General features: G+C 41.5%; 1 protein-coding gene across 1 annotated transcript in view; it reads right to left on the reverse strand.

Moving 5' to 3' along the window:
• CADM1 (cell adhesion molecule 1) overlaps window positions 1-9,673 on the reverse strand; it is a 338,357-nt gene that overhangs the window by 68,885 nt on the left and 259,799 nt on the right.

Genomic DNA, 9,673 nt, shown 5'->3' on the forward strand with positions numbered 1-9,673 from the left:
CCCTCAGAATATGTCGGAAAGTCAAGGCTTGCAGGTTCTCTTATCTCCAGATCTGCTCTAATTTGCTGCTTCTAGGATCTGTGACAGCAGCGAGGGCATCTCAGAAATGTCCTAAGCGAGCCACAGTAAAGGCAAGAGGAGAAGAGAGTTCAATTTAGAAGCAAAGAATGAAGCGATTGTTGAGTGCTCAATTCTACACCTGGCACAGCAGGGGATACAGAAGTATATGACCTTGTCCTAGCCTTTAAGAAGCTGCAATGAGCTGGGTGCCGTGGCTCACGGCACTTTGGGAGACTGTGGAAACGTCTCATGAGTCCAGGAATTCGAGACCAGCCTGAGCAACGTAAGTGAGACCCGATTTCTACCAAAAATCCCAAACAAACAAACAAATAAAAAAAAAAAAAACCCAGAAAAATTAGCTGAGTATGGTGGCATGTACCTGTGGTCCCACCTTCTTGGGAGGCTGAGGCAGGGCAGGAGGATTGCTTAAGCCCAGGAGGTGGAGATGGCAGTGAGCTTGGATGATGCCACTGTACTCTAGCCTGGGTGACACAATGAGACCCTGTCTCAAATAAGAAAAAAAAAAAAGAAAAAGAAAAAAGCTGCAATGTAGGTGAAAACTAGGACCTCATCCCTATCTCTACTTCGAGAACAGAAAGTGTGCTGTGGACAGTGGATGTTATGGTCAATCAGGAAGGGCTGATCAGCTATGTGATCTCAGGACAATTATTTGAAGTTCCTGAGCCAGTTCCCCATTTGGAAACTGGGGACGGTAATTAAAAGCTATCTCCCAAGCGGGGTGGGGGGGTGGAGAAAAATAATAAATACAGAGCATTCAGCACCGCGTCTGGCTTCTCATAAAACTGAACAAATGGTAGTGGCTGCTATCATCATCATCATCATCATCATCATCATTTCTCTGGACGTCAAATTCAAAGATTTATTGGGCCCTGACGTGTTGGGAGTAGTGGGGATACAAGAATAAAAGCCCACGGTTCCTGCTCTCAAGGAGCTCCCCATGTGGCTGTTATATGTCAACGCAGGGTGGCTTATTCACTCCTTAAAAAAATGTCGTCACACCAAGAAACAAAGGTCAAAGATAAATACTAATCCGGAAGAAAAAAGAAAAATCGAGACGGCGTAAATAGAGATGCAATTAGAGTAAATGGAGGATCTCCACCTGCTATCGTATTTCGGCTGAAGGATCCTGTTTTCTGGCAGGACGCAGTGGGGGAGTGTGAGAAGGGGCGTCTGAGACGGCGCTAAGCCAAATCCACCTAGAAATAGACCAGCCCCTGGCAAAGGATTAGAAGAGAAAAAACTAGAAGGATAAGGACAGAAAAAAATTATTAGAGCCACAGATAAACAAAAATTCCTGGTGCTTGAGGAGCAAAGTAAAATGAGACCTGACCTTGAGCTCTATGATCCTGGGAATTAACTTGGGTGGAGCACACAGGCCCAGGGGGCGTGTAGTGAGCTGAGGGTAGAGTTTCCCTCCCTTGATCCAGCAGGGGAAGCTTAGTGAGCTGAACAGCCTTATATAATAACAACAAAGAAAAAAGGTGATCTGAGAAAAAAAAAAGGAAGGAAGGAAGGAAGCTTCTTTTTTCTGTGGAGGATTACTGGGAGGAACAGAGAATTCAGAACCCAGCTGGAGGGAGCAGGGGCTTCCCAGATTTGAGAATAGAACAAGGAGAAGGGAATTCCTGCCACTCAAGGGAGCCTTTCTAGCTGGTTTTGCTGGCCCTGGCGAAAAGGTACACAGAAAGGCCACCACCTTATAGCCTCCGGGGTCACCCAATCTACTAGGAAAATTGGGAAGGGAAAAATTAAACGACACTACTCAAGGGCTCAAACTGCCTCAAGTCACAGGCCTTTCCTTGAGGAGACTAGAATACCAAATGGGAGTTGTATTGGGTTGTGGGAGGGATTTCTTCTTTCTAAAGGAAGGTTATTAGCAACACAAATAAAGAATCTTCAATTTACAAAAGATACATGTGGAAAGGCGGGCTGATGCCAGGCATTAATCCTACTTCAAGATAAACCAAGGCCTTCCAGATCCTCGCAGCCACTGAGACTTTAAAAAGCCAGATGCAATTCAATTATGCTCTAATAGAATAGTTCCTGTGGAAATAACTACATGCTTTAATTTTAGCTCTTCAAGAGAAATCCTAAGGCTAGTACATTCTGAGAGTGGCACAGTAGCACACTATATTCATATTAAGGCTATAAAACATGTATATAGGGGATGGGAGCACAGACAGTTGACCATAATTTTGTGTGTTAAGCCATGGGGGTAATAAAATGCAATCAGAGCTTTCTATTTGTTTGTTCTCTAAAAAAGTATAAGCATGCTTAATTATCACTTATAATGAACCCACATAAGACCAGCCTATTTTCATGTGTCATTGCTGAGAAAAATCATTCAGGTAAAATTTTGCTGTCTGGAGATTTTGTGCCCTTGCCATGCTCTGGCATGTAATGTGCTCTACAAATCCACGGTGGTACCATCATTACAGTATTATTTTTTGAAATTGCTAAGACCAACCTAAAATCCAGTGTCTCAGAAAATGTCAACTCCTAGCGGTGTTAACATGGATATATTACTAATGCTAAAAAATTATCAGTGATAATGAAATATTTTGCTGAAAGATATCAAAGTGCCTGGGCTGGGCTGATGGTGGTGGCCCAAAGATGTCATTCTGTAAAAATTACCAATAAATTATACGGGTCAGCTGGGCAGCAGTTATATTAAACAGAGCGCCCTACTTGGAGGCGCCATAAGATGGCTGAAATGGAATAATAATGACCTATTTATTTGAGGCAAAGGAAGTGAATGACAGTGTTGAAAATATGGTATGTATGTCAGTACTCTTAACTGCCTGAAGCCTTTCTGTAAAAATAATTTCTGCTCACAGCCTCAACTGTTTCTTCTAAACAGGAGGGTGCACTGTGACTTGATAAATTTCCCCTTGAAATAGATATCATGACAATTAGGTTGTTACGAAACACAATTTGATGGGTAGCAGGGTACAAACAGGCAACTTTGGGGCCTTTCGCGAAGAATCCATTTTAAGAACCTTTCTGATTTTCTAAAACTCAATTAGCAGATATGCTGTCAAAGCAGCAACAGCACATGTTCTGAGCAAAAGAAGTGAAATATTGTAGCCACTGAGAAAGGCTTTCACAGCCAAGTGATTTATTTAAAGGTGGAGCAATGTCTGGACTGGGTAGACGTTTTTGACTGCTAATTGGTCTATACTGGTGAGGTTTAGGAGAATCAAACTGGACTTTAGTTTATATCAGCAATTTTAATCCCTATAACTTCTCAACTTACTTCACAATTTCTGAAACTAAAACGATGGCCCTGGAGAGGCTTTACTCTCCTGTAGTAAAACCTGAAGTTGCTGGGACCTTCACCACAATGAAGAGGAAGCTTATTAGCTGAAGGAAGATCAAAATTATTTTGATGATTAGTAATGACCATGACCACCAATTAGATGGGTAGGGCTGGCATAGGGGTGGGGATGGGGCAGCTGGCACATAAATCCCTTATTAATCTTTAATTGACGTAGCTCCTAGATTCTTCCCTAAAACCTCACTTTGTTAGAAACTCCATTTCAATGGCATTCTACAAGACTAGCACTGCTAATAGGGTCACCTGCGGGGGTGGGGGGTGGGGGGGAGATTCCTAAAGTGGGAGCCTGAAAGGAGAAATGGCGAGAATAAATGTTTTTCCAGGGCTAGGCAGCACGCCAGCTACTTTATACACTCTTCCCTCTCTCACTCCTAGAGTTACCCCATCCGCACTTTTTTTTTTTTTATTCAGTCAAATACACATAGATCATGAATACACTCATGCATATGTGGGGTACAATGTGCTGATTTTTTTTTTTATATAATCTAACATGGTTACATTAAACCAATCAACATAGCTTTCACCTCATTTACTTGATTGTTGTGCCAAAACATCCATGTTCTACATTTCACAGATTTGACTTGTACCCTTGTCCTATGTTCCACAGGTGTGATCCTGCCTTTCACTGTCAGACCTCCCCCCCCCACACTTCTCTCCATCATCTTGGGCTATAGTTGTGTTCTATGTTTTACAAGAATGTGTGAGTAAATAAATATAAGTAGGTTTCACTGGAGTACTGAGTATATTGGACACTTTACTCAGGAGGATATGTTCCGGATCCCTCCATGTAAACATAAAAGAGATAAAGGCTTCATCTTTTTTTTAAAGCTGCATAGTATTCCATGGTATACATATACCACAATTTATTAATCCATTCATGGGTCGAGGGGCACTTGGTTGGATCCTCCAATTCCTCTACTAGGAATATATCCCAAAGACCCATCCCCACTTTAAAGATTAAAAACCTGAGACTCAGAGATTTATTTATTTATTTATTTAGAAATAGAGCCTCAAGCTGTCCCACTGGGTAGAGTGCTGTGGAATCACAGCTCACAGCAACCTCTAACTCCTGGGCTCAAGCAAGTCTCCTGCCTCAGCCTCCCAAGTAGCTGGGACCACAGGCACCTGCGACAACGCCTGGCTTTTTTTTTTTTTTTTTGGTTACAGTCATCATTGTTTGGCGGGCTGGGCTGGATTTGAACTCGCCACCTTGGGTGTATATGGCTGGCGCCTTAGCCACTTGAGCCACAGGCGCCGAGCTGAGACGCAGAGATTTAAATAAGTTACCTGATGTAATTCAGCTAAGTGGTCAAGCAGGTGTTTAAACCTGATTCTATTGGCTCCTCCAACCCACACCACGTGCTTGTTTTACTAGCCAGCCTCAGGATTTGTTGCCAAAGGGTCTACTGACTCGCCTTGTATTTGTTTTTAAAGAGGGTTATTTCCCTATGAGCAACTTCTGATTTTTTTTAATTTCTGTAATTTATCCAGAATGCAATTACACACTTTCAGATGAGAGGGAAGCTGTCCTGCACGTGAAAACCTTTGTTTACTACAGCTTTCTCCTTCCAGCGCTCAGCACTCTGCCCCTGGGGAGAGCCTTTATTACCCGTGCATGGTGAGCGCTCCCCAGCACCAGAGTTCTCGCCCCCACTGCCTGGCTGTTCATAAATAAAGCACTTCAGTTACACCAAGGGAGTCTCTCCAGTCAAGTCCATAATATAGAGGGCAAGTCGTAGTTAAAACAGAATTGGGTTTCTACTAGGGTAACTATGTAAACTCTGATTGACACTGAAGAGCATCAGTGACTCTTCACTGGGAAGACAGGTACCCCAGAGAAAGAGCAAATACTCTCCTGACCTTTCATATCATATTATGAAAACTTTTTTCTTTTTCTTTCTGCTGTTAGGAAGAGGGGACCTAGCATTAAATCAGCACAGTTATGTTGTCAAAATAGGTAAGAATCAAGCCAAAGACACAGATTGTAAGGAAAAAAAAAACCATCCTGCTGCTGATTGATGCCATTTTTACTGTAGCCCTTGAAATCTTACACAAATGAAAGGCTCAGGTTATTCATTCCCACCCTCCTGGGTTTGAAATTTCCAAAGCAGCGCATTTCGGAAAGCTGCTTTTCTATAGGTGTCTGAGCCTTCTCTGACCTGAAACTACAAATGGCTTGTTACTTAACACCCAGTTTTGTCTGGATCCTGTTTTTACAACCCTGTCCCAGATTGTGGCCAACTTGGAAAAATCATCTCTACTCCTACCTGAAGAAAACTCTCACCAGTAGGGGCACTGCCATTCCTGATAATGTGTCTGAGAATTAGCGCAGAGTTGAGTACGTTTCGGGAGAAGGAACAGAGAAAAATTGTTTCTTGCTGAAACCCAGAGGGAAAAAATCCTTCTAACTGCCTATGTTCCCCCAAGTCAACCTACACAAAGTGTTCACTACAAATCATTAACAAAGCCATTAAGATTTGATTTCTATCTAAGCAATTATTGTCAGCATATTTTCTACGTTTCCTTTAAAAGACTCAATCAGATCTTTCAATTCATTAAACTGTTCCCTGCATTTACAGAGTTTTATATCAAATCAGAAACCTATTTGAATTAATAAGAATTATAGTAAAAGTAATTTGAAAATAAATTATTGGAAGTTCAAGCCATGAAAGCTTTTGATGAAAAAATTTAGTCCCATTTGAATATCACGGTAACATTTTTAGCCCTACGAGGTGCAGAGAAGAGACAGAAGAACTGGCGTCCAGAAAGCGAGGTCCATCAGCTGTGTACGAAGGTTAAGGGAGAGACCTCTTCAACACACACACAACTCTCTTTATTTCTAAGAGCGGCACTATTTCAACCTTCATGAATACTTGCATATTTATTTAAAATCAAAAGCAATCAATCTGTCTGCTGTTTACAAAGCTTCTCTTCACCTTTTTGACCCTCATCCATGTTTTGCTCTTTCAAACAGTGAAGTCGAATGTGGTGACTGTCTGCTCCGACGGCTGTCTACTTAATGGCCAAAATCATTATGCAAGCGAAGCCCACAGAGATAAACAAGACCACACCGAGCAGCAAATGACTGAATGGACAAGAAGATGTGACAGTGACCCCAACACTTTGCTTGTGGCTTAGAGATAAATGAAACTACACCAACCAGCACATGACCGAATGGATAAGACTACATGACATCAAACCAAACACTTTGCTAGTGTCACCTTCTTTTTCATAGAATCCTTATGGAATCAAAGGTCAACAGATCTAAAAGGAACCTAGATCAACCCTCTCACTTTAAGACAGAAGGTACAGGGAGGAGACCTGCCTAAAACCCTAGGCCAGGCAGGTAGAGCCAAGTGCAGAGGCCAGATCTCCGGCCCGAGTCATCAAGGTATTTCTGTTCTTGGCTATTTCTAAATAACAGGTATTGATTTGTTTCTAATTACAAAAGCCATATAGGCTCAAGGTTTTTGTTGTTGTTTTTGAAAGCTCTGTTTTATGCAGCATTTATTACACTGGACCCTATGGTGTGGCCGCAGTCAGGAACCCATAACAATCGACGGCAACGTAATCACTGTTGTGTCACTTGAGTTTATGAGAAGGGAAAAATATTGAGTTGAATCTAATCTCCTTTTGTAAATCAGGAAAAGGTGAGGCCAAATTTTTGAAAGGCAAGTTAGAGAGTAATTCTCCTCAGCGCTGGTGTTTTTCTTCAATTAAAATTATTGATTTCCCTTGAATACAAAACAAAAAAAATATCATCTGACACAACATTCATGAATATTCTGTATACACACTCTTGTTTAGTTGACTAATGGCAAATTAACGTTCTCTATTTTAGCTTAAACACATACTATAGGTATGTTTGATTAGCATTGAATTCCAAAAGCTGATTACTATGCATGCTTTGATTATGTAATTACATAATAGAGTATAATGGCTCCTCTGGAGTCATTATGATCTATATGGCAAATAAGTTTCAGTTTTGCTATAGCTTACGTACACGGTGGGATGACGGCTCCTACCATGGTCCCACTGTTCAGTCTTATCAGCTAAGTGGGCATTTTCCCATTTCTCCTAATATCTCCTTGACACCAATTAAGGTCTATTGTGTCAAGCTGCATACACTTTTGAGAAATTCCTTTTGTTTTCTTGGCATTCAGAAGAGGACATTAATTTTAAAAGCTGTATTAAGCAAAAGGCCTGGCTTAAAAAAAAGAAAAAAAAACAAGGCTGAAATTCCATCCTTCATCCACCCTTTGAAAGATCTGCAGGGAATCACATCGAGTTCATTAATCACTGTTCAGACAACCACAAGGGGGTTAAAGATGGAATTTCACCTTTAACTCCAAAATGCACAGGAAGGGAGCGGAGCCAGGAATACTGATGCTGCTGGGGGTGACTTGCCACAACACAGTCGGCTCAGGGTCCGACTGAACGCCAACCGCACCGAGGCACACAAAGGCCCCTTTGCGCAAATCTCATTTCTTCCACTGTCCCTTACGTGTTGAAGTTTCTTTGGAAAGAGGCAGCTATGAACAAGCACGGCAGGACTTCTCCTTTGGAGTCCCTGGCCTGGATTTCTGATGAATCCCTGGACCACAAAACTTATCCAGTGAACAGAGTTTTGATAATTCTCAACTTGCAAACTAGAAAGTGGTCAGGTTTTCCAAAGTAAAAAAAAAAAGAAAAGTTATTGAAGAATTATGTAAAGTTTCTCTCGTCCCCTTGAAACTCTTGAATCTCAATTCCAATAGGAGTTAGTTCTACTTAGAGAGAGAGAATGATTCCTTATACCACGCCAAACCAAAGGTGACCTGAGTCTTAACTTTACAAACTAATAAACGTCAAGCTACTTCTACCTTTATGTCTATTGGTTTTCAGCATTAAAGCTGACGAACTGAGGTCAAGTACAGTCCAACTTGTATTTACATACAGGAAGGTATCTCTCCGTGAAAGGAAGCATTGATTAGATGTGTGAAGACTCTTTTCAAGGAATACTGTGACAGAGAGAGTAGTCACCGCTTCCCTGCCTGTGCTATTTCAGTTTCAGCTGCCACCATTAGCCACCTTCTCTTTAAAAGACTCTGAGCTCAATACAACTTTTTAATCAGGGCCCGTATCACTAAAAGGGCCAAACAATTATGAAGCTTAAGGTCTGAACTGACGGACCCCACAAAAGGAAGAGGTGCAGTCCCCTCTATAGAATGTTTATGTGGTGTGACTCCCATCCACGACGCATGACGATCTGAATTAGCTTAACAGCAATAAAAGAAACAGGAATGTAAAAATAAACCATAAAAGATAATAATAATCACTGAAGCCTTCTGCTCTTCACAATGAAAGGTGAAAACCTCAGACTTTCCACCCCTCCCCCTTCACTCCTTTTCATAGCTGGACAGGTGGTACGGCCTTTTCATTCATAAGATAGCACCTTTTTTGGAGAAGATAACCTAACCCTGAAGAAAAACTCTCTCCAGTGAAACAGGTTTTACGAGAATGAAAAGAGTGAGAAAAAAAATAGAGGCCCCCAAGTAGGAAAGCCAGTGTTTTATTTGCGAGAGGGATGGCATTGAAATCACCTTGAACGGGAGTCCTTTTAAGCCTGCTAAATCTGCTTAGAGGCTCTTGGGAGAAAGGGGGGGGGTTAAAAAATATTAATTAAACAATAACTGTAGTCATCCAACTTGGACTTTGGAGAAGAACCATCTGAAGACAGAGGCGTCTTCTAAAACTAATTGTGTTGGCAAAGCAAGTCGTTTCTTCTCAATGGATGCGATTCCGGGATGCTCGTTCATGGCGAAAGAAGAATAAACGAATAATAGTTTTAGACTGAGCTACTTGCGTAGCAATTCAAAGCTGGGTGCTATTCCAGCATTTCCAAATAAATATATTACGTTTCTTTTAGACAAAACGGGGTTGTGCTGAAGGCCAACTGTTGCTCTTCTGCACTAAGGACTTTGCTAATGAATAGAAATTATATTCTCTAGGATATATTAAAGGACTGCTTTGCAGAGTGATTACCGGGGAAGAAAAGCACATGCTCAGAACTGTGTAGAGAGGAGTGGATAGATGATGATACACAACCCTCACGCCATCCCTGGTGGTAATGGTGGGCTCCAAAGCTAGGGAGTCTGAGATAACAGAAATTGACTTCTAATTCACATGCAGAACTATTTACATTTCCTAAACCACACGTTATTCCCAACTAAAACAAAAGATCTGTGTGATTAACACTCAAAATACAGGCTCGGC

The sequence above is a fragment of the Otolemur garnettii genome, unplaced genomic scaffold (genome assembly GCF_000181295.1).
Source record: "Otolemur garnettii isolate 467f Iridium unplaced genomic scaffold, OtoGar3 scaffold00086, whole genome shotgun sequence".
Taxonomy (NCBI): domain Eukaryota; kingdom Metazoa; phylum Chordata; class Mammalia; order Primates; family Galagidae; genus Otolemur; species Otolemur garnettii.